Source organism: Protopterus annectens, chromosome 3.part0, assembly GCF_019279795.1.
Source record: "Protopterus annectens isolate FY-2018-M chromosome 3.part0, PAN1.0, whole genome shotgun sequence".
Taxonomy (NCBI): domain Eukaryota; kingdom Metazoa; phylum Chordata; order Ceratodontiformes; family Protopteridae; genus Protopterus; species Protopterus annectens.
This window is the reverse complement of record NC_056731.1, coordinates 1,160,587,310-1,160,613,254: the sequence shown is the minus strand read 5'-3', so window position 1 is coordinate 1,160,613,254 and position 25,945 is coordinate 1,160,587,310.

Below are 25,945 nucleotides of genomic sequence, written 5' to 3'. Positions count from 1 at the left end.
AGTTCATATGAACAACAATTGAAGAATGCATTTTGAAAGGTTGTATTGCCCCTATCAATAGCTTCATCACGAAGCACATGATAGATCACCGAACAAGTAGGCTTCAAGCCTTGTTAGAGTATGCTAGACATGCCGAAAAACATTTTAACAGTAAAAAGAAAAAGAAAACGCAGGTCTTCACAGCTGAAGACGGTGCGGAAGTTTTGTAGTACAAGCAGCCAAAAAGGGTAAGCAAAATATTCAGGGTAACAAACGCTCTGACAAAAACTCAGAAATTTATGAGAGCAGAAAGAAAAAAGGTGAATGCTTCAATTGCGGTAAGAAGGGACATTTGGCAAGGGATTGCAGGAGCAAGGCACCTGCGGAAAAAAAGGATAAGGAAGATGAGGATTGACTATATGACAGTTATGCTGCTCAACAGTTATCAGAAGAGACTAATGAGCAGGGGGATGATGTAAATACCTTAGAAGAAGCAGATGACATGCAACTGGATGTAGAAGCTGGGGAAAGTGAAGTTTTAGATCTGGCACTACTGAGCTTAGAGCTCTATTTAGCAGACACGAAACCGGAAGTTACACTTCTGGTAGAAGGGAGAGAAATCAAATTTTTGTGTGATTCAGGAGCATCACGAACTTTGATACATCCTTCAAAGTTACCGAACATTCTGAGTCACCTGATTACATATTAGTGAAAGCAGCAAACGGACAGTTGTACAGGGAACCACTTTCCCATGATATAGCAATAACTGATCCAGTCTCGGGCATGACCCAAAGAAGTAAAATAGTACTTTCTGCCAAGTGCCCCATGAACCTATTAGGAAGAGATCTTATGCAACTTCTTGGCATAGCAGTAGTCCCTACCATGAACGGTATGGAGGCACAGAGACAAACTGACACCTTTGTAGTACGGTCGGAGGGGGAGGCTTATTATTGGTACAGCCAGGATCTGGTTACAACCGGACCAGGGCAGTGACCGAGGAACTGATGAATGTAGCCACCAGCAAGGTGCCTCCCTCGATACTGACCAGCAACACTTATTACATTGTACCCTATATTATTGTAGCACACCAGGACCTGATAAAGAATACGAACAAAAGTTGTTCAGGAATCCTGCAAATAGACTGATATTACGGACCCTATACTGGGACACTGAGGGCAACAGTGTGGTGAGTTGTTCGTTACCTCAGGAGTTTTTGGAATTGTACAAATCCAATAAACTACCACACGTTAGCCTAACCAAAAACAAGAATGTTAGGTGGGTAGACTTGGGTGACAAAGTAACAGGATGGGAGAGACTAACTGACTCAGAATTATCGGACTTAGGAGTACAGAAACAGAAACTGAATTGGTTAACGCAAGCACGCCCAGCTGTACACTTACAACAGAGTGAAGACAGCTGAATGGCGTTCTTGATAGAAGAAGAAGAAAAGGCTTTGAGGGAAATACCAAATGTTCTTTGGTCAACAGGAAAATCAGATGTAGGACTTATTCGTACAGCAGGGCCAGTAGTTATTACACCAAAATCAGCCTTTAGACCAAGAAAAAGACAATATCCTTTGAGCAAGGATGCAGAACAGGGAATCAAACCTATTATAATGGCATTACTCAAGGAAGGGATACTGGTGGAATCTTTAGATTCACCATGTAATACTCCTCTATTTCCTGTAAAAAAAAGCAAACGGGGAATGGCGGATGGTACAAGATTTACAAGCTGTAAATGATGCGGTAATACCAAGAGCACCTACGGTGCCAGACCCACATACCTTATTAAATGATTTGAAGCCAACAGAAATATTTCACCGTGGTAGATATTAGCAATGCATTTTTCTCAATACCTATCCACCCTGACAGCCAGCATTGGTTTGCATTTACATTTCAGGGCAAAAGGTATACGTACACCCGACTACCACAGGGATATAGTGAAAGTCCAACGATATTCGCACAAGAGATGGCTAGCAACCTGGCAGGGTTTTCTCCACCAGGGGGCAGCCAAGTACTACTTTATGTAGATGACATCTTGCTTGCAGCCCCTACCCAGCAACAGTGTAGGGAAGACACAATAGCATTATTGAAATTCTTAGCTGAGCAAGGGCATAAAGTGAATAAACATAAATTACAACTTTGGAAAGAACAGGTTAAATACCTGGGATATGTGATATCCAAAGAAGGCAGAACATTAGATGAAGAACGAAAAACAGCTATTTTACAAGCACCCAGACCAACTACCAAGAAGGAAATGATGTCTTTCTTGGGAACGACTAATTTTTGTCGAAGTTGGATACCGAATTATGCTTTAGAAACGGCTCCATTGGCTGATTTAATATTTAAAACACCAATGGCAGCACAAGAAACACTACACTGGACTCCGGAAGCAGAGGCAGCCTTTTGCAGACTAAAAAAACTGATAGTTTCATCATTAGTTTTAGGGCTTCCGAATTACCATAAGAGATTTTTCCAAACTGTAGATTGTAGGCGGGGATATATGACGTCAGTACTGACGCAACAACATGGCGGCAAGCAACGCCCCATAGCTTACTATTCATCACAGTTAGATCCGTGGCACGATCATTACCACCCTGCGTACAAGCAGTAGTCGCAGCAGCTATGGCAGTGCAAGCTTCAGCCTCAGTGGTGTTGTTTCATCCTCTCACGTTGAGAGTACCTCATGCAGTTGCGATAATTTTACTGCAGGAAAAAATAGCATTTTATCCCCTGCCAGACATCTTTCTTGCATGACCATACTATTGAGTCAACCCCATATGACAATTGAACGTTGTACAACATTAAATCCGTCGACATTACTTCCAATTCCTGTGGATGGCATACCACACAGCTGCCTACAGGAAATGGAACAAATAACCACACCCAGACAAGATCTTACTGATGTACCTTTAGCTGACGCAGAGGTGACATTTTTTGTGGATGGGTCCTGTAGGCGAGGTCCTACAGGGAAGAACCTAGTGGGCTATGCAGTAGTGACTGATGACGAAATCATAGAAGCACAACCCCTGCAACATAACCTGTCAGCTCAAGCAGCAGAATTGATAGCTTTGACACGTGCTTGCACTCTTGCGAAAGGCAAATGTGTTAACATATATACTGACAGTCAGTACGCTTTCTCTACAGTGCATGTCTTTGCACAACAATGGAAAAACAGGGGAATGATAACATCTACTGGCAAGCCGATTAATCATGCGCAATTAATTCTGAACCTGTTAGATTCTATTCAGTTACCCACTAGAATAGCTATCTGTAAATGTGCAGCCCATACAAAACAACAAGACAGAATTTCAAAAGGGAATGCTCGGGCTGATGCAGCTGCGAAGCAAGCTGCCTCAGACCCAGAAACTGTGCTTTTAAATGAAGAACTACAACCTTCTGAGACTCTAGATTTAGAAATGTTAAAAACAATACAGACATTAGCTACAAAAGCAGAAAAGCAAAAGTGGATAAAACGAGGAGCAATCCTTGAAGAGGGACTGTACATCTCCAAAGAGAAAAGCCCATATTGCCATCTAATTTATTTAGATATGCAGCTTTGTTGAGTCATGGGCAGAGCCATGTCTCAACAGGGGGGATGGTACAGTTAGTTAACAAAACATTCCAAACATATGGATTTACGAATTATACACAAAAATTTTGTGCAACATGTCATATTTGTAGCAAACATCATGCACAGGGAGCATTTAAACCAAAGCGAGGGAGTTTTCCAACACCACCCTATCCGTTCCATACTATTTGTATGGATTTCATAGAACTGAACAAATGTGAAGGGAAAAATATTGTTTAGTAATCATAGATATGTTTTCAAAATGGGTAGAAGCTTTTCCAACTAGAAATCCGGATGCAGCAACAGTGGCAAAGGCCCTAGTGAAAGAAATCATTCCTAGATTTGGCATACCGGAAAGAATTTATAGTGACAATGGGACACATTTTGTTAACCAGACGATACAGCAGCTTGGGAGATTTTTTGGGATTTCTTTGAAAAACCATTGTGCTTATCACCCTCAGTCAGCAGGACTGGTGGAGAGGTACAATGGAATCTTGAAAAACAAGTTGAGAAAATTAATGAGTGAGACTCAAAAGACTTGGATTTGCTGTCTGCCTTTAGCACTGCTGAGCATGAGAACTGTTCCAAATGTAAAGGGCTTGACCCCTTTTGAAATAGTATTTGGAAGGGCATATTGTGTGCCACAATGGAAGGCCCTCATGCCTGCAGAGCTGGAGGCCGATGGCTCATTAGCTAGTTATATGAAAAAGTTATTAACAAATAAGACTGTTTTGCAGTTGAACTCTTTTCCAGATAAACAAGAAACAAAACCAGAAGCCGTGCTGACCCCGGGGTCCTGGATTTGGCTGAAAATCATAAAGAGGAAGAACTGGGCGAGTCCAAGGTGGGAAGGTCCGTACCAGGTACTATTGGCAACACCCACTGCAGTGAAAATTGCTGAGAGATCATCTTGGGTTCATTTAACCCACTGTAAACCTGTTAAGAAATTCAGTTTGGACATACCACAGGAACAGGATGGCCAGAGGCAGAATGAGTAAAAATGTGAAACAACCCCAGAGACACTGGTTCACTGGCCTACTGATCATACACTTAATAACTATGTTTGTAGTAACCTTTTTGTTGTTATGGTTTTTCTTGCATATAACTGCAGAAGTGAAATTAATAAAACGTGATGAAGGACTGGCTACAGACTGGCACCCAAACTTTAACACATACCTGGCTATGAAACGAGTTTATGTAGAGACTATGAACGCTTTCAAATTGCTGGGTCTGTACTGCAATACCCACAGCATATGGAGGACTTTTGATGTCTGCTGTCCCCTTGGGAATAAATGCAACTTGGGAAAACCTGTTATTTGACACAGGCACTGTGAGATCACAAGACAAAGTGGCATTACATTTGCCTGTTACTCAGAAAGGAATTGTTTGTTTTGTTAAAATGATACACTCCAGGTTGGTTGGAGTAACTGTAACATAACTGTGTCTTACAAATGTTATATAAAACCTATAGACCAAGGTACTAGTTGCAGCACGAATTATGATTCATATTTAAGCTTGATGAAAACAACATTGAGAAATGTGCAAAAATCTCCTGAAATATATAGACAATTCTCTGTTATAGATAAGAAAATGTTTCATTCAGGGTTAACCCGTATCAGTACAAAAGTAGAAAACTGTTATTTTGTTTGTGGGAAAAAGGCCTATAAATGGTTACCTGAGAATTGGTCCGGCAGTTGTTTTTTGGGTTATCTGGTTCCAGCCATAAGACATACTGCAGAATTGCCCCTGGGTAAAATACGTAATGTAAGAGATGTAGCTCACCGAGCTGAAAATACAGTCAGAAAACCTACTAATCCAGTGGGTAAGATTGAAGCAAGCTGGAAGGATCATTCGTCTGTGAAGGACAAAGAAAAATTGACCCATATGGACTTGAGTGATAGTGTTATATCCTGGGCTGGAATATTCCCAACCTATGGAGCAGTCAAATCGATTTGGGAATTGAGAAAATTGTCAAAACTTCTCAAGTAATGAGCAATGCGACTTTTTCCGCTCTTGAACTTGTGACTGATGAGATGAATGCAATGAGAACAGTTGTATTACAGAACCGAATGGCTCTCGACTTCACCCTAGCGGAGAGGTGAATGCGTCTTGGCGCTTATCAAAGAAGAATGCTGTGCGTACATTCCAGACAACCAGCATGAAATTAATGATCACCTGGAGGTAATACAGCAGGTGTCAGCAATGGCAGAACCAGGCCCAAACCCACTGACGAACTTTTTCCAGAATCTGTTTGGGGGTGGGGGTCGGTCCTTATGAACATTCTAATTGCAATTTGTGTGGTACTGCTCATAATTGGAGCATGTGTCTGCTGGGATACCCTGTGTGAAAAAATTAGTTAAAGACTTAGTTGATGTATCAGTGACTGAAACTATGTACCAAGATATAGAATTGAATTTGTTGATACCAAGTGAAAGTCTATCTGAAATATAAAACAAATGACTTACTTAGCTGAAAGTCCTTGAAAGGAAAAGGCTAAGAAATGAACTAATACTGTTTATGTTTCACATAGTATTAAATGCATTAAAAGGAGGGAGAATGTTAGAAAAATCTACATGCTGCCTAGAAAAATATATTTACAATGTGTGCTGCTTAGAAAATATATTTACATACATGCTGCCTAGAAAAATATATTCACAATGTGTGCTGCTTAGGAAGATGTGTATTTAATCATTCAAACATATATAAGTTGTGTGATCAAATATATAGAGAAATGTGTGTTTTAGTTAGGAATAAATGTACTTAAAATAAAGAATAAAGGTTAGGTAATGCATTTAATTCTGTCTTACTAGAATAATAGTAGAAATAAACCTGCATATTATTGCTTGAAGCACAAGCTGCAGTGTAATCAGAAATTTGACCTTGGCAGCTTGCAGATGCAGTCTGGCTCATGTCTTTCAAGTAAAGATTATTTTGCAAAGTTAGAAAATAATAAATCTGTTCGCATGTGTGTCCTCTTTCCTGCCTCCACCAGGAGAGTAGCCTTGTGCGCACTATCTCTGATAGTGCGCAGCTGGGAACAAGAAAGACAAAGGGAGGCTTTAAGGAAGACATTCATCTATTGTATTTGAACTAATCAGAGAACCTTGAATTGGCTACATCCTCAGGAGGTCATCGTGACTGACCAGCTGCTTGCAAGGCTGCAACATTCTCATGGGAAAAGGACTTTTGAAAAACACAAATTCAGCACTTTTTATGAATTACTATGATGTAAAGACCCTGTCACTGACCACACCAGTGAGGTGGGCAAAACTGATAATGAAATGTATATAACCAATGTGTTTTGGTCAATAAAGCAGTCAAAATTCTATACAAACTTTGTGTATGGTTTTTTGCCTCCTAATGTACATTAGAGCTTTAAGATACTCAAGCTCTCCTGCATTATTGTTTGTTATTAATTGACATTGTGTTTGAATAACTCAATGATTTTTACAGTCTGACTCTAACGAATTTATTTAACAAGATACCAAACAGGAGAGGATCCAGAACTGAACCCTGTGGGACTCCACTTGTGACTGGTCGGCAGTCTGACATGGAGTCAGCTACTTTCACACTGTGGGTTCTACCTGTGAGCCAGTTTGCAACCCACCTAGTGATATAGGGGTTGATGCCTAGCTTAGTGAGTTTTTCTATGATTCCTGAGTGGAGAATGGTATGAAAGGCCTTGGACAGATCAAGGTAGGCTGTATGAACCACCTGGCCTTCATCCACAGCACATCTGTTTCTGGACTAGACTAGTTCTAGGAAAGGCAGGAAACAAGCTTAGAATTTTTTTTTTTTAGTAAAGTGGAAATGGAGAAAGGAGGAACAGAAGATAATTCAAGGTTAAGAAACTAAGTGGGTTTGCCTTTTCAAATGTTCTCTCTGTATAAGGTAGAAGGAACTAATGACACTAGACTGGGAGGAGTATCTCAGATCAAATTTACAGTAGGGGTGGGCAACTGCAAAGCCACCATGTATAAGAACAGGATACCAATAGGGAGGGAGGGTTCAAAGCTAAGTCAGTTATATGATACACTCCTTGGAAGGAAATCAGAACAAACAAACACAAACAGATGTTTAACAAATGGAGAAAATGTCCAGTTAATACCTCACACACAGTGAAACTAGCTAGAAAAGATTTACAAACAGTGTGGCAGTAAAAACCTTATTTATCAGGCCTTGTGAAGCAGACAGTTTTAGTGCAACCATGCAGATTAGTTTATAGCTATAAAATACAGTAAAATGTATGCAGCAGACAATAAAGCACTATAAATCTCTATACTAAGCAATAACTAGCAAACATAAGCAAAACACAGGATACTTAATGTTATATATCACAGATCAGAGTTTTACTCAGTGTCCTTCCTCCAATTAGCTCTGTGTGAAATGGAAGAATCACTCACAATGTAACTTCTTAAGTAACAGAAAGTTGAAACCTGAAACAACTTAAAAAAAAAGCTTGAAAGAACCAATGAGGTTCTTATGCCAAGCCGTAGTCCAGGTAACCCCAATCAGCCAATGACCATAAACACTACACTCTCACTGAAATGCAAAATGGCTTTTGCTAAACTAAGATGGCCTGGAACATGTGCTCAGACACACAGCCTCTGCAAACAAACAACTAGGTCCAGAACACAAGCCTGAATATGAACAATGCTACAGCTACTACCTACACCACTTAGGCAGAAAAACACTATAGAAATGTTTATCACAGCAAAAAAAAAAAAAAAACAACAGTGAGCCTTTAAATGAAAGTTTTAAACAGATAAAGCAGCAAGGAAACTCATGAGAATGCTTTTAACTGCAAACAAATCAGTTATATGATACACTCTTTGGCAGGAAATCAGAACAAACACAAATAGATGTTTAACAAATAGAGAAAATTTCCAGTTAATACCTTGCACACAGTGAAACTAAGTAGAAAAGATTTACAAACAGTGTGACAGTAAAAACCTTATTTATAAGGCCCTGTGAGGCAGACAATTTTAGTGCAACCATGCAGATTAGTTTATAGCTATAAAATACAGTAAAACATATGGAACAGACTATAAAAGTGCTATAAATATTTATAATAAGCAATAACTAGTACAAATAAGCAAAAAACAGCATACTTAATGTTATATATCACAGATCAGAGTTTTGCTCAGTGCCCTTCCTCTGATTAGCTCTGTGTGAAATGGCAGAAACATGCACAAGGTTACTTCTTAAGTAGCAGGAAGTTGAAACCTGAAACAACTTTAAAAAAAGCTCGAAAGAACCAACGAGGTGCTTACGCCAAGCTGTAGTCCAGGTAACCCCAATCAGCCAATGACCATAAACACTACACTCTCACTGAGACCCAGAACACAAGCCTGAATATGGACAATGCTACAGCTACTACTTACACTACTTAGGCAGAAAAACACTACAGAAATATTTATCACAGCAAAAAAAAACAGCAGTGAGCTTTTAAATGAAAGTTTTAAACAGATAAAGTAGCAAGGAAACTCTAGAGAATGCTTTGAACTGCAAACAAATCAGTCCTTGGCAGGAAATCAGAACAAACAAACACAAACGGATGTTTAACAAATGGAGAACATTTCTAGTTAATACCTCACACACACTAAAATTAGCTAGAAAAGATTTACAAACAGTGTGACAGTAAAACACTTATCAGGCCCTGTGAGGCAGACAATTTTAGTGCAACAGTGCTGATTAGTTTATAGCCATAAAATACAGTAAAAATGTATGCTGCATAGAATAAAAGTGCTATAAATATCTATAATAAGCAATAACTAGTAAAAATAAGCAAAAAAAAAACTGGATACTTAATGTTATATATCACAGATCAGAATTTTGCTCAGTGCCCTTCCTCCGATTAGCTCTGTATGAAAGTTGATTGATGTTAGGGTGTATCAAACACCCCTGATTTTGTGTGTGGAGATCCAGTCTGTGTAGAAGTTTGTAGAAATTGCACCTGGCAATTTCCAAAATAAGGGAAAACCACAGGTACCTCAGCTAGACGTGAGCCATCAAAATGATCTTGGGGGATTCCTTCTGAATTTTCAGAAGTACCCTGGATGTTAGTGGAAAGGGTGGAAAAGCATAAAGGAACATTCCTTTCCAAGGAAAAGAAAAGAAAAGGCATTTGTCTTTCATGTCTTCTTAAGCAGAGTCCAGGAAAAGAATATTGCCAATTGATTGTTCAGTAAGAAGGTAAAGAGGTCAGTTTGAGGAACTCCTCACAGATGGATCGGATCTTGGAACATCACTTGATCTAGTTTTCATTCATGAGGATTTTTCCTTGTCTTTCTCAGCTTATCTACCACATAATTTTGCTCTGACAGAATATAGAATGCCTGTAGAGTGAGATTGTGCTAAGATGCTATATCACAAACTAACATGAGTAATCTGCAAAGGAGGTATGACCTGGTTCCTCCTTGCTTGTTGATGTACCACATGACTGTGGCATTGTCTGCAACTACTTAAAGAGGTCTTTGGGACCAAAGATGGTTCAGAGACTTGATGGTCTTAATCAGGGCAAGCATCTCCTTGATATTTATGTGCTTGCATCTATTGCTGGTGTCCCACACCACCTGCAATTTTATCCCTCCTGAAACTGCTTTCCAAGCACAGTCTGAAGCATCTGTGGTGACTCACTGCTTTGGAGCAGAAAGGGAAAAGGGAAGACCTAGATTTAAGGATATCCATTGTCTCCACCAAAATATTATCTTCTGACAAATCCCAGCACCAGGATTTGAAAACATAAAGGTTATTGATGCTGGGACCAAACAGATTTCTAATACCACTGCAACTTTCTCATGTGGAATCCTATCAGGGTTATCTTTAGAATTACAGACACTATGAGACCCAAAGTCCTGAGGTATTCTATCACAGTGACTAAAACCTAAATGGAAAACCTTTAAAATAGATCTAGTAAGTATCTATTTTTTTCCTGTGGAAGAAAATCTTTTTTATCCAGTGATTCCTAAACCTTGCTAATACGAGCATCCTGGAACTGTTGGTCCATTCTCCTACCAGGGGTGAAAGCATGCTCGACTTTGTACTCACAAACATGGGGGACCAATGTTCCTCATCCAATGTAATGTCTTCACTCATCATATCTGACCATAAGGCAGTATTACTTGAAATAAAAATTAAATCTGGTGATCCAGTGAAACTGAAAACCTTTAGGAACTATTCCAAGGCTAGCTTCTCTCTTCTAAGCAACACCATGGCTAAATTCTAAACGCCCACAAACCCAGTAAGCACCATAATATATGCTGAGCTATTTACAAAATATCTGCACAGCCATATGGATAGCTGTATAGAGTGAGTTCTGCCCACTCATACTAAGAATAAAGCAAACTCAAAAGACAAGCCACCCTGGTGGAATCACAATGTCAATCGGTTATGCAACAAAAGAAAAAAAATCTTGGCCAAGTACAGGGGGAATAAAGTTGTACTTACTAAAAGTTCCCTGACCAAGCTAAACAGGCAGCTAAGAAGCTAAATTTGAAAAAAAAGTGCTTCTCAGGCAAAGGACAACCACAAAGCTTTCTACAGTTGGGTCCATAATTTCAGGGGAACTACGCAACAATGTGCAGAACTTATAAATGGTATCACCCACACTGAACTGGAGGCTACTGCCAACTTTCTGGCTGACAGGCTCAGCTCAAATGTCTCCCCCCACTCTCTCCCAGTAGTCCAAAGGAAATACTGTATACCACAATCCCTCCACCATTACTGGGAAATAGGTAATCAATGCACTTTCCAAGGCCAAAAACACTGCATCGATGGACCGCAAGAACATCCCAGATGTTTAATAAATAGCATGAAACATGACTGCTCTGGTCCACTTGAATAACATTTTAACTGGAGTCTTCAGGCAGGTTTTGTACCCAAGGAATGACTACTGTCATCCCCCTGCTTTATGGAGTTCAAACCAATGATCTGTGTAGCTACAGGCCCATAAGTCTTGCCAGCCTCACATGTAACACCATGGAAAGAATCATCATGGACATGATAAATGATGACATAAGTAACTTTCAAATACTGGACCCATCACAGTTTGACTTTGTTAAAGGAAGGTCATGCCTATTAAATCTGGTGGAATTTTTTGAGAGGGTCACTAAAGCAATGGATGAAGGTAAGAATGTGCACACAGCTTACCTTGACCTGGCCAAGTCTTTTGATGTAATACCCCACTCGGACATTATAGACAAGCTCACTAATTTAGGTATGAGCACTTTTATCACCCATTGGATAGCGAGCTAGCTCACTGATAGGACCCAGGAGGTCAAAATAGGTGAGGCCACCTCCACCAAGAGGCCAATCATTAGCAGAGTCCCCCAGGGCTCAGTAATGGGCCCTCTCCTTTTTGGCATCTATTTCTCTGAAATAGAAGCAAATGCTGAAGGTTTTTGGCTGACTAAGTTTGCAGACGATTGCAGGCTGGGGGTGGTAATCAACTCCCCTGCAGACACTAGCATTCTTCAAGAAGGTCTATCTCTGACCAACAAAAGGTGCCAAACCCACGGACTTAAACTCAGTACTATGATATGCATAATTGTACCCTTTGGGACATCAACCATCCTGGCTAATTACCATGTTGATAACACAGTCCTAAGAGTTGACCCAGTGGTCAGGGATCTGGGTATGCAGATAGACATTAGCCTTACCTTCAAGCACCGCATGGCCACAGTGGTGAGGAAATCCTTTTATGTTGCACAACTTATAAGTAAAGGCATGGCATCTAGGTCCAAAGAAGTCATTATCCCACTGCATTCCACCTTATCAAACCAATCATAACGTACAATGCTCCCTTTGGTGTACACCTGACCCCTGACAAGGCATATGCAGCAACTACAGTGACATCAGAGGTTCCTTAGAAAAAGAATACAAGGTGTAACAATTTTACCTTATGTAGAGCACCTTAAAGCCCTTTTCCTCTACTCAGTCCCTTATAGATTGCTGAGGGGTGATCTGTGCCTGCCTTACAATTTATCCACAAACCTAATACTTACGAATCTCCTACATATTCACAAGTCAAAGAGTACAAGAAATACAAGGTCTAAGGGCCTGAATTTTATCTGTGACTTAAACAGAACATGTTGGAAAGACAGACACTGCCCTTCCTATGGAACAGGCTTCCAATTCATGTGAAGCTGAGCTTGTCTATTACCCAGTTTAAGAACAACCTAGGCCAGTGGATGGAGAATAGGAAATTTACTCTGGGTCAGGCACCCATGTCCTTGTTGGACAGAAGTAGCTTACAAATGCCTGGCTTTCAATGTCCTATTTGAATACAGAACATCATAATTATTTCAGGAAAACTTGGCTAGACTTAGAAAGGCTCCCAGGTTGTTACCCAAGCAGCTATCTATGAATCTATGAAATGAGATGTCTAATTGACATTTCAGGAGCACAATCCTGTGTGAAGGAGTCAAGAAAGGCTTTATTTATTTATTTATTGACATTTGTTAACCGGGTTTGTCCAACTGGGCTTGTGGCCCATTTTCAGTGGAGACCCGAGGAGAAAAGCTCCAGTAATACATTTTAAAACAAGTGCAATTTTAAACAATATTGATATAATAGCAGTTATAGCAAAATGATTAACATATGTTGGGATACACACATAAAGTTAAAGTTGCATTAAAAAGAAGCTAAGTAACAATTTTACATTGATATAGTTCAATAGGTCAACGATTAACATTTTTTGTTTGTATAAAATTGTGCAAATGCATAGTAGACACATTGGAGAGAGAGGTGTAATGACGTACAAAGTATGGTCCTTTTGAGGGTACATAAAGGGAAGGAAGACTAGGTAGGATCATGGCAAGGGCAGGTTCTGGAATTGAGAAAATAAGTTTTAGTTCATTTTTAAAGTGTGAGGTGTGGGAGATTGAACATAAGTCAAGGGGAAGTTTGTTCCAAGCATGGGCAAGGGAGTGTTTGTAGAGTAGTTTGCCTACTGACATTTTTGGGTGGTAGATATCAAGTAATTGTTGGTTAGAAGTACAGAGGGTCCGGGATGGGATGTAGATGGAGACTAAGGAAGATAGAGATGGACAGAAGGAGGGTTTATAAAGAATAGAGTGTAGCATATGAAATTGATAAGAAAGCAGAAACTGGGGAAGTTCAAGCCATTGAAGAGAGTTTAAAGAAATGCTTGAATATTCTCTTGAAATCCATGCTTGTGTAAGAGATCTTTCATGCAAGAGAGAAAGAGAGATTCCTGACACTTTGAAAAAGACTGCAAAGATAAGCAAGACATTTACATTTTGAAAAATGTGGATACTCTCTAGCCCGCGATGAGCTATTACAGGAGTTATGCACTTCGTGAACACTGTTGGAACAGTGGATAGTCCAAAGGGTAAGGCATGGAACTGATAATGCGATCCTGACACAAAATGTTAAAAACATCTGAAGTCTAGATGAATAGTGATGCAATAATAATCATCTTTTAAGTCCAGTGTTATGAGAAAACTAGAAAGAGGAAGAAGAGGTAGCAGGTTGTGAAATCACATCATTTTGAATATGAGCACTATCACAAATATGTTTAGGAAAGAAAGATTCAGACCTGGTCTCCAAGAATTTTCATTGTTTCACACTTGGAACATCCTTGAATAAAAGCCCTTCCCCAACTAGGAATGAGGGACTGGTTCTATCACTCCTTGAGACAGTATGTGATTAAAAACTGGTGGAAATGAGAATCTGATCTAGAGGACAAGGAATGACCCCATGGAATGGAAGAATTTCTTCCCACCATCTATTACTTTGATAAATGATTTTCAGAACCCATTTGACTGAAACTACCTGCTGCCAAACAGAAAAAAATGAGACTAGACATTCTGGAAGGAAAATGGGGTCAAGGTGAGAGGGGTTCACAAGGTCTCTTAAATATTGCACCACCCTTGGTTTTTGGAGGTTTGAGACTTGTTATTGGAACCTCCTTGCCATTTCTTCTTAAATGTTAGTTTTTGTTGAGACTATTTATTTATTTATGTATTTATGTATTTATTTATGCATGCATGTATGTATGCATGTATTTACTTATTGCCAAAATTGGATGAGAAGACAGAAAATCCCTTGGACACTTTGAAAAAAGAGGGCTGAAAAAAATTATACATTCCCTGTATCAGCTTGCCCCTTTTATCATACTTTTTGATGACCTCGGAAGCAGAGGGACCAAACTATAAATCTGTATCCAAGGGAATATTTAAAAACTTATTTTTAACATCATCTGGAAGATTCTGATAATGCAGCCATGTATACCTCTTCAAAACAATATCAGTGGCCATAGCCCTGGAAGAATTATGAAGAGTCATGCACACAATGTAAACAAAGAGTAATGACCTGTGCAATAGAGGAAGCTAAGTTACTTAAAACAGATTTTTGCTCTGCAGATAAAATATTCCTTATAGTTTTACAATGTGTCAGAACAAACTTTAACATATGATCCTAACAATTCAAAATTCTGAAAATCAAAGTTGCATAAGTATACACTTTTTCCATACCTATCAATAATTTTCTCATCCTTATCAGAAAGAGAAAGATTGACAATAGCTAAGTGTTTAGCAGCAGTGGGATCAACTAAAGCTATAGGTGCTTGGTCAGGTTTGGGAAAAATGTACAAAATTTGAAAGACTTAGCAACTTTATACATCCTATGTGCCTTTTTAGGGGTAGCTGGCTGACTATTAGGAAAATTGCAGGCAGTAAGACACATCCTCTAAAGCAGACAAAACAGGAGGAAAATCCTTATGTAGCAACTCATAATATTTTCTGTGGGAGTGAGAAACCTCAGTGTTCTCTCACTGAAAACACTAACACATTCTAGCAATAATCTTAGAGAAAGAGAACCCCCCACAGGTAGATACAGAAACTGAGCTCTCTTCTGAGTCTAAATGAGAAATCAGAGGGGGAGAAAAACTACATCTATACCTGCATCTTTCTGATCAGATTCAGAATATTGAATCTATTCAGGAAAAGAGGAACCCCTCTTTCCTTTACCAGAAACTACTTTACAAGATGGATCAATAGCCTGAATTTAGCCCTGAGCCACACCCAGTAAACTACTCCTGTCTAAAGAAAATTGAGGAGTAGAAGATATATGCTTGGTTTCTGTTTCCTTTTTGTAGGGAAGACAGGGTCAGCTGTTTTTCTAATCGCAGCAACAGCTTCCCCAGAGATGGGTACAGCATTCTGACACACCAGAGAAAACTTTCTTGTTCCCTGTCCCAGGAATGACGACAGTGGCTTTCCCTTGCTCACTGAAGGTACCCCAACAGCCGCAGATGACATGGCTAACCTCCATTCCAGAGTCACTGTTGGTGCTACACCAGAGGATCTAAGGTAAAAGATGAGTGTTCTGAGGTAAATGGCCACAGCAGGGTTACCCACCTGCAGATGAGACCAATTTCTATCTTGCTGTGGTAACAAAGGCTGTTTGTTTGTTTATTTATTTATTTTTTTTGTGGATAGAAGAAGGACCAACTGTGGGACTGGTAGTATGTTTCATGGACAAGTCAAAAATGGTGCCTCTTTCAGAGGGAAGACAAGCAGCAATTGTCAATAAATGCTAACAGTCCACTCAAGTTACTTTTTTGACAGAAGAAGTACAGTAAAAAGCATTTTAAAACACTATGCCAGCCCTACAAATATAAAACAATTAAACACAATTTCTCCAGAGAAAATTTTTTCTCAGTTACTTTAAGCCACTTATAAAGTGATAGAAACAAATGAGTTCTTCCTTTGAAAGTCCATTACAGTCTCAAGACAGTCTGTTAAAACACATCTCTCTTAGCTTTAAAATAACTCTTCTGAAGATAAAAGTAATAAAACATCAACAAATTAAGAAAATAGAAGTTCCTCAAAAGATAACTTCCCTGCCCAGCAAAGGAAAACACAAGCCAACTGTCGATCCTCAAAAGCTTCAGAGCAGCTAGTTTGTTCTTTGGCAGCAGTAAAGCTCTGAAGGGCTTGTGCCCAAACTTGTCTTTTAGTCAGCTCAGCTTGAGCTGCCTGACAGTTTAGGTGTGTGGAAGGTGTCCTGAAACTTTAGGAGTTGGCTAGCTGTTATATCTTTGGTAGGATATAACCCATAAAGATAAGGCTACTGAAGTGATCACTATAATGAGCATCCAGGTTTTCTTTATTTAATTTACAGTATACTTTGCCCCACTTAATGTTATGATGTTCTGTTTACCATCATAATATAGACAGTTATGATTCTTTCAGACTGAATCCAAGAACTGACACATTTATTTCTTTTTCTTTGAAGCTATTGCTGTCCATCATCATCAGTGGACTGGTAGCTCATAATGAGGACCATAACTGGGATATGACTGATCTTGAAGCTGAGCCTGAATCAAATAACTGGCTATAGAAATATATAGTAGAGACCAACAGACTACTTGCTCTAAAACTACCACTGTTAGTTGGGACAGAAGTTTCTTGTCTGGCAGCGTGATAATCAACCATCTCATTCTGACAATGAGAAATAAATGAAACGCCTTGTTACTGATTATCATCATGGCCAGTGTCACAGGATGAGATATTCTTTCACTTGTTAAAAATATACTTTGTTTTTTTAGGTCAAGTAAGTCTTATATTTTTACGTTTAAGCATCTTAGTCATGGTATTAAAGTTAAAACACTCAGTACCACAATTAAGTTACATTGTAGCAAAGCATTATGTACAGTCTGCCTTTTGTCATTGTTGCTGTTGTTTGCACTTTCTTTGTGTATCATTTTTTTGCATCTGCATTCAGTAGAAGAAAACTGAAGTGATTGACAGTGAATGTTTTAGTCCTACTGTTTGACTTGCAGATTGATTTCTCTCTATCATGCCTGCATTGCTATTTGCATTGTTTTCAGTTCCATGTCTGCAGTGTTACTGGTGTGAAGCATTATGCAGACTGTACATAATGGTTTGTTACAATGTAACTTAATTGTGGTGCTGAGTGTTTTACCTTTAATATCATAACTAAGCTGCTTAAATGTAAAATATATATGACATTTGATCTATAATACATTTTCCTTCACACTTTGAAATTAAGTATTTATTTTACATTTTAGATGCCTGTGTTAAATTCAGGTAAGAACTCTTCAACCCACTAGCACAGAGATGTTTCACACTCCATTAGCTCAAGTGTTGGAGGTGTGAATAGATTCATCTACAAACTGGTCATTTTTCAGGAGAATCCACACACAGTTCAAGACTATATAGAAAAGTTTGCCTTAAATGTGAGTCTGCACAAAGTGCTAGCCTGCTGTAGTGGCAAAGGCCGTTTGCTATATATATATATATATATATATATATATATATTTTTTTTTTTTTTTTTGTGGCCAGAAGGACTGACCATGAAACCGATAGTTTATTCCATGGTCAAGTCAGAAATGATGCCTCTTTCCCAGGGAAGACAAGCAGCAACTGCTGTAACCACTACCAGTCCACAAAAGTTACTTTTTTGACAGAAATAAACACAATAAAAATACTTTAAAATGCTATGCCAACCCCACAAAAGTAAAATAAGCACAATTTCTCCTGAGAGAAATTTTTTTTCAGTTACTTTGCACCACTTTTAAACTGGTATCTCCTAGGTGTGCTGTCCTGAGAATGATCGTACGTAGTTTCGGAAAAAATAACAAAGCCTTCTGCAGTTTATTTTTCTATTCCTTATTCTCTTGAATGAAACAAATCTTGTTTCAGCATTGGGACCACATGTGTGCTAACCCTAAACATAAGGCTGTTGAGCCTTTAACACCAACCTACACACTGCTTTACCCAAACCCATTTCCTAATAGTAAAAACTAGAAACTGTGCAGTGCGAGTAAACAAACTCTAACAATAAAAAGAAAAAAACTGCATTGTAATGAGGGCATAGATGGTAAAAAAACACCTTTATTAAAACACTGGCATTGTGTTTTAAGAAAGGTGGGTATTAAACCATCTATGCTCTCATTACAGTGTGTTTTTCCTTTTCCTAGTACCACTATACAAGGCACTCAGACATGCACACTACATAACAAAGACAAAACCCTAAAAATTATCATCTTCCCTAGCTCTTGCACTGAATCTAACCTACAAACACTCATGCACACTCTCACCCCTAATGCTGAAACACTCACAACATCTGAAACCATTAGAACAAAACTCCACTTACCTGCAAACAAACACAACTCAAACATCACAGAAAAATTACTGTGAAAGCAATAAACTCTTGATAAAGTATACATTTGACAAAGTATATTGCAACTAATATATACATGTACATATGTATTATACATGTCTGAATTTTTGTATCCCATCTCCATATTAATAGATAAATCCAGGAAATGTACCTGAAATTTGGAAGAAATTCTATGTCGTACCCTTACATAAAGGTGTTAACTCAACAGAACCCCTCAAATTTCAGGCCAATTGCCATTCTATCTCCCCTGTCAAAAATACTCGAAAAGTGTATTTATAAACAGCTCCTTGACCACCTCCTGCTAGAAAATGTCCTAACCTTACACAGCATGGTTTTCACCCAAATCACAGTATAGCTGCTACTCTGATATGCTTCACAAATTCTATCACAAAATCTTGTGACAACAATAAATTTGTTTTTGGATCTCTCCAAAGCCTTTGACACTGTTTCCCACAGATTACTTCTGTCCACATTAACCACCCTTAATCTCTCCATCTCTGCACTTTCTTCATTCTCCAGCCATGTCTCCAATAGACTCCCAGCAGTTAAATGGCAATCTAACTTTTCTTCCTTCCTACCAGTACAAACAGGGGTTACCCAAGGCTCCAAACTTGGAGCCCTACTATTTAATATCTTTATTAATTACCTCTATTCTTCCTGTCCTCTCTCCTCTGTAATATAATATGCTGATGATTGCACTATCAACTACTGTAAGTTAGTTATTTTTTCATTCTGACTTATACTGTTTTTTACTTGTTATATTGGAGCTTTTCTCCTCAGACCTCCACTGAAAGGGGCTGCTGCTCAGTTGAACTAACCCGGTAAACAAATGTCAAATGAATAAAAATAAATGAAGTTCTGCTCATCCAGGCACAAATTCTATAGTGAAGACTAATTTCAGCATGATAGCAAACTTTTACTCACCCCCATCTTAAGGAAGTTTGCTTTACTAACTTACTGAAAATTCAAACATGTATGTTCATCATATTGATCACTGCTGCAGTAGCCTTAGCTATATGGTTTATATCCTGCCAAGGATATAACAGCCAGCCAGCTTCCAAAGCATAGGGCACCATTCACATGCCCAAACTATAAGACAGCTTGAGTTGAGCTGGCTGAAAGATGTTTGCACACCAAGCCCTTCAGAGTTTTGCTGTCACCAAAGAGTACGCTCCACTGAATCTTTTGAGGAGTGATGGTGGGCCTGTGCTATTCCTTTGCTAGGCAGACACGTTTCCTTTGGGAGAAAAAACTTCCATTCGATTATTTTGTTTATTATTAATACTTTTCTCATCAGGAAAGTTATTTTAAAGCTAGGAGTTTGTGATTTAATTGACTGTCATAAGACCATATTATACTTTTAAAGAAGCACACTCTTTTTTTATTTGCATGTTAGTTTAAAAGTTGTTTATAGTACTTAAAACATTTTTTTTTTCTGTGGAGAAAGTGTTTATTTTTCTTTTTAGGGCTGGAAAAGTGTTTTAAAGTGCTTGCCACTGTGTATTTATATGAAAATGGCGACTTTTAAAGACCTTACATTTTTACCAGCTTGTGTTGCTTGTTTTCCTTAGGAAAGATGTACCATTTTCAGCTTGACTATGGAGCAAACTGTTGGTCCCATGGTCAGTTCTTCCAGACAAAAAAAAGAAATAGTTAAGCAAACAGCCTTTACCACCATGGTAATTTGCCTCAGCTGCAGGTGGGTGATTCTGCTTATGGCTATTTGTAGTACATCAGACCACTAATCTTTTATCCCAGATACTTTTGGAGTAGCACCTACAGCCACTATGGACGAGGGATTAGCTGCAGTATTGGGATCCTCTCAGTGGGCAAGGCAGAGCCACTCTTGTTGTTCTTGGGAGAGACAACAAGGATGGCCTCCCTGTTTTGTCAGATTGTTGGGCCCATCCCTGTGGAATCTGTTGCTGCCATTTATTTCAATGGTGACCCCATTATTCTGTCAAAAAGAAACAAAAAACTAAACATGTTTTTTTATTTTATTTATTATTTATTTATTTATTTTAAGTTTGATGACCAGGGAAGTCCACTGGACCACTAGATAGCCCGTTTTCAGTGGCGGACCAGGGAGAAAAGCTCCAATAGTTACATTTGCACTGAAGTTACACTTAATGATTAAAATTTGAAAAATCAAGACACACAAAATTATGCACAAAAAGTGTAAAAGCAGGACATATTTACCAGGACAAGACACTTAATGATTAAAATTTTTCTCAGGATCAACTCAAACTCAAACTCAGGACACAAAATTATGTACAAAAAGTGTAAAAGCTAGACATATTTACAAAGACAAGCAATTTGTCATAAATCATAGAGTAACATAATGGCAAAGGCTACTTGCATCTAGCATATGATAACTAGGAGGATTGAGCATTTATAGCGTACATAAACAATTTGTTGAAATTTAGCAAGGAGAAATGTTAAACAAAAACAGCTGCAAGGTCCAATCAGGATTATGTGTAAGAGATTCTTGAGGGGAGAGTATGTGTTTTTCTACAAGAGAGGTAGAGGATTTGAGAGGTTATGTTGGAGCGTGACATGGGCATATCCATTTAGAGGACAGGTGAGAGAAAAGCTTAGATTTGAAATTTGTATGGTTAGGTAGGTTGTGTACGTGAGGGGGGAGAGAGTTCCAAGTTTAGCCAAGTAGAAGGACATTAGTAGTTGGCCTGGTGGTTGTGAAGGTTTGTGGACTTGGAGCAGATTTTGGTGTAGGGATCAGAGTGAGTGGTTGGATGTGTAGGTTTTTAATGTAGTGGTGAGGGATGGGCAGTCTGTAGGTTTGATGAGCTTGTGGCCAATGATGAGTTGAATGTATTTACTACTCCTCAAATTTCCTTAGACAAGAGTAGTTTACTGGGTCTGGCTCAGCATTTAGTTCAGAATTTTGATCTGTCTTATTTATTGCTTTCTGGTAAAAGAAAGAAGGGCACGCTTCTTTTTGAAGAAATTTAAAATTCTGAATCTGGGCATAAAGATGAAGGAACAGATATTTGCTTTCTCCTCAGTTTTCTGATTCAGACTCAGAGTAGGGCTCAGTTTCCTATTCACCCTTTGGGGTTCTTCTCACTTTGAGACTTTTCCAGAATGTATCATTGTTTTTATTGGGAATATACTGATGTTTTTCAGTTTATGAGCTGTTACAGAAAGAATTTCCATAACCTTTACCAATTCCACCACTTCTGTCAGCTTTGGAGAATGTGAGTGTCTCTTGACAGTAATTTTTCTGATAGCCAGTTTGCTGCCCCTAAAAATGCAGATAGAATGTATAAAGTTCCTATTTCTTTTAAAATTTTATACACTCTTCCCAAACCTGACCCAAAACGTATAGCTTTAGTTAAGCCTACTGCTGCTAAACAGTTAATTAATTCCTACCCTACCCTACTCTTTCTGATAAAGATGGGAAGATTATTGATGGCTATGAGAAAATGATGTATAGGTCCATAGGTTCACGGGCTAATGGCAACAGAGCCTTTACAAAACTAGCCAATTATAGCCAGGATATGACACTTTTATATCTTAATTCCCCAGATATGGGATGGGGTAGAATCAGGGCAGTGGATCTTTGAGAATTGGAGACCTGAGTCATTTTACAGACTGCGTCCATCCATAACATATATGGGCAGTACCCTGGGAGTGAATTTAGGGCTCCCCATCTATTTATCCAAATTCTGTTTGAACAAAATGAGGGACGGGCTTTGTCTTATGGAGATGGGAAGTTTATTCCATAGACAAGGTAGTGTTTGGTATACTAATCTGCCTCTTCAGCAAGTTCTGTTAGAGTCACAAATAAAGTTCAGGTCCATGGAATGTGTAACCCTGATATCATTTTTCTTGTGAAAACATTTTCATCAGGGCTGGATCAGAGAATGCCTTGTAGGTCAGGCGTAAGTCACCTCTCAATAAACAATATAAGATAGAGTAAAGGGATAGGGCCTTTAGTCGGTCTGCATAAGACATGTGTCTTATGCTTTGTATTTTTTTAGAGAGAAACCTCTGTGGCTGCTTCAGTTGGTGTAAGTGCTTGGTTAGGTACATGCAGAAGGGAGCATTGTATTTCATTATGGGCCTTATAAGGGCTAAGTACAATTATACTATGACTTACTTTGATCTTGATGCCATGCCTTTACTTATAAGTTGAGCCACACAGAAGGATTTCCTTACTACTGTAGCTACTTGGTGGTCAAAGTTTAGGTTGCTATCTATCTGTGTCCCTAGGTCCCTCACCACTGGGTCTACTTTTAGTGGAGTACTATCAATATTATAATTTGCAAGGATATCAAGATTTACTGAAGTGTATGATTACACATTTTTTAGCATTTAGTCTCAAACCTTGGTTCTAGTAGTTTGTCATTTTAGTCTCTTTATAGGGTGTCAACATCATTTGGAGATTTAGTGATTGCTCCTGACTTACAGTCATTGGCAAACTTGTTGAGCCAGAGGCTCCTGATATTGGTCTTCACTTCAGAGGAGTATATACCAAACAGGAGGGGTGCCAATGCTGAGCCCTGTGGGGCACCTCTAGTAACAGGTTCCTCATTGGAGGTGGATTCACCTATCCAGACAACATGTGTCCTGTCAGTGAACCAGTTAGCTATCCATTGGACTATGTAGGGGTTTATGTTTAACTCAGTAAGTTTACCTATGATTCCCTGAGTGGAGGATTGTGTTGAAAGCTTTGGTCAGGTCTAGATAAGTGGTGTGCACTGTTTTATGCACATTCATGGCCCTGGTATGTTTCCTGAAGAAATCCACCAGACTGAGCAGACAAGACCTCATTTTGATAAACCCAAATTAGGTCCTGTCCAGTGTTCGGAGAGTTCCTATGTCGCTATTGATCAGGTCCATGATAATTCCCTCCATGCTCGTACAGATAAGACTGGTCCAGCTTATTGGCCTGTAGTTCCCTAGGTCAGTTGACAGGCCCCCTTGTGCAGAAGGATGACTGTTGCAGTGCTCCATTCCTCTGGAATTAAGCACATGCAGAGGCTGTGGTTAAAGTGGGTTTCTAGTGACCCTGGTAGATTTTATTATTTAAGAAGCATCCTAAAATATTGGCAGGACTCATAGAGGCTGTGTTTTTGGCTTTAGTGAATGCAGTAAGGACCTGTTCCCTCGTAATGACCAGTAGAGGAATAGCTTCTGGCATTTACATGTTGTAGGAGGTGACTGGGGGAGAGGTTTGAACTGAACTTGTCAGTCAGCAGGTTTGCTTTAGTTTCCGGCTGGGTGTAAGTGTTGCCATTCATGATTTACTCAGCACATTACTGAGCATCTCCCTGAGGTTACAAGCATAATTAAAAATGCCTTATGGTTATCTTTCAGCTTGGAGGCGATCTTTGCCTCATAGTTTACTTTGGAAGATTTGACCAGCTCTAATTTGTTTGTGTTTAGGCTGCTGAGTGCCTTTTTGCACTGTTTTGCCTGTTCCTTCTTGGCTTTGGAGAAGTTTTTTTTTCTTTTTGTAGAATAGCCTATTTATGTTAATGGTACACTGGGGTGGTTTATTTTTCTCAGTAATCATTGGTTTGACTTGGACAAGTACTGCCTCCTCTATGCAGCTATGAATGTGATTGTACAGTGCTTTAGTGTACAGCTCAGAGTTGACCTCATTGTCATCCGGGTTTGGATAGGATTGGAACTTTAATAAGCTCTCACCTAGTTTGAGGTAACTGGCCTTAGCAGAGTTCTTAATTGGTCTGGAGTTTGATGGGGGCTCTAGGCTAGTTTTAATACTAAAGGAGATAATTTTGTGGTCAGATCTTATCAGGCAGGAGTTACTGCACAGGAGGGAGCAGCATCCCTCCCATGTTTGTGAATACTAAGTCTAAGATATTTGTACCTATAGTTGTGGAGCTAACTGGTTGCTCCAGGATGTTTGCATTGATGAAGTCCAAAAACCTCTGAGCAAATGAATTATAGGTCATATAAGTTTCCCAGTTTATGGATGGGCAGTTGACGTCACCCATAAGTATGGTGTTAGGCCAAACATTAAGAGAGTCTAGTAGGTTTAGGTAGGAGGTGTGATTTTCCAGACTCATGTTAGGGAATCTGTAGCTAGCAAGGATATGATAGGGGTTGCACCTGTGGTTAGCTGGGCATAGAACAGCTCAAGGGAATCATGTAGTTGGACCAGTCTAGCAGTGTACTTGTCCTTTATAAACACTGAGACACCTCCTCCCTTTATTTTAACCTAAGCTGAGTGGATCAAAATGTATGAAAGGCATTGCAGCCTTTGATAATTGGGGTGCTAGTTCTGAACCATGTTTCTATGACTGCACATATTGCCTCTTTCTCCTGGGTAATGAGTGTTTCTATGGAGTCTAGTTTTTCATTAAAACTCCTAGCATTTTGCACCAGTACCTTTAGGTAGACATGAGTAATTTTAGGTTGGAGGGTTTAACAATTGGAATGGCCTAAAAAAGGCACTGTGATGATAGATAAAGTTTTTGCCAGTATTTAGAAGTCAAGTGGTGACAAGTGCAATCCATCTCTGGCAAACCATTATGGTTTGTCGATCATGTCTTCTCAGGCTGACAGACATTGGATCCCCTTGTTGTGACACCAAAAACTAAGTCAATTGTTAAAGTCAATCATTTCTGCTGCTACTGTGGCATCATCATTGGTAAACATTAGATGCTACTCAAGGCTAGATTCATACCTGCCTGGGACATATATTTAGGGAGCTCCATCATGTGTCACTTCATATAGTTCAGTGAGGTATGTCTTAGCTTGTTTACACACACATTGAATATGATTGTGTCATACTGGTACTTGTGGTTTAAAGACTTAAGTGCATGCATGATCTGATGGATTCTTACTCCAGAAATAGAGCTCACTGTGATCTTCTCCTTGTTTAGCCTGGTAAGGGGGACATTGGTTTCTCTTACAATGGAATCCCTAAAAGTAGAATGTTTGGCTGTATGGTGTCTTATCTTATGGGCTTGGAAGCAAGGCTACTATGATTTTCAGAGTTATGTGTTGTGTGAATTAATTATATTATTTTTTTGAGTGTGCATGGGGTCATGAGAGATGCTATTAGCAGATCTTGGAGGTTTGGGTAGATTACAATTAAGTACCTCCACATATGTGGGTCTATGTGTTTGTTGTTAGTGTTGGTAGAGAGTGTTTTGGCTGTAATGCTGGCAACCTGGTTTGTATTTTTTGTAAATGTATGTGAGAGCTTTGCCTCCAATGATATTGT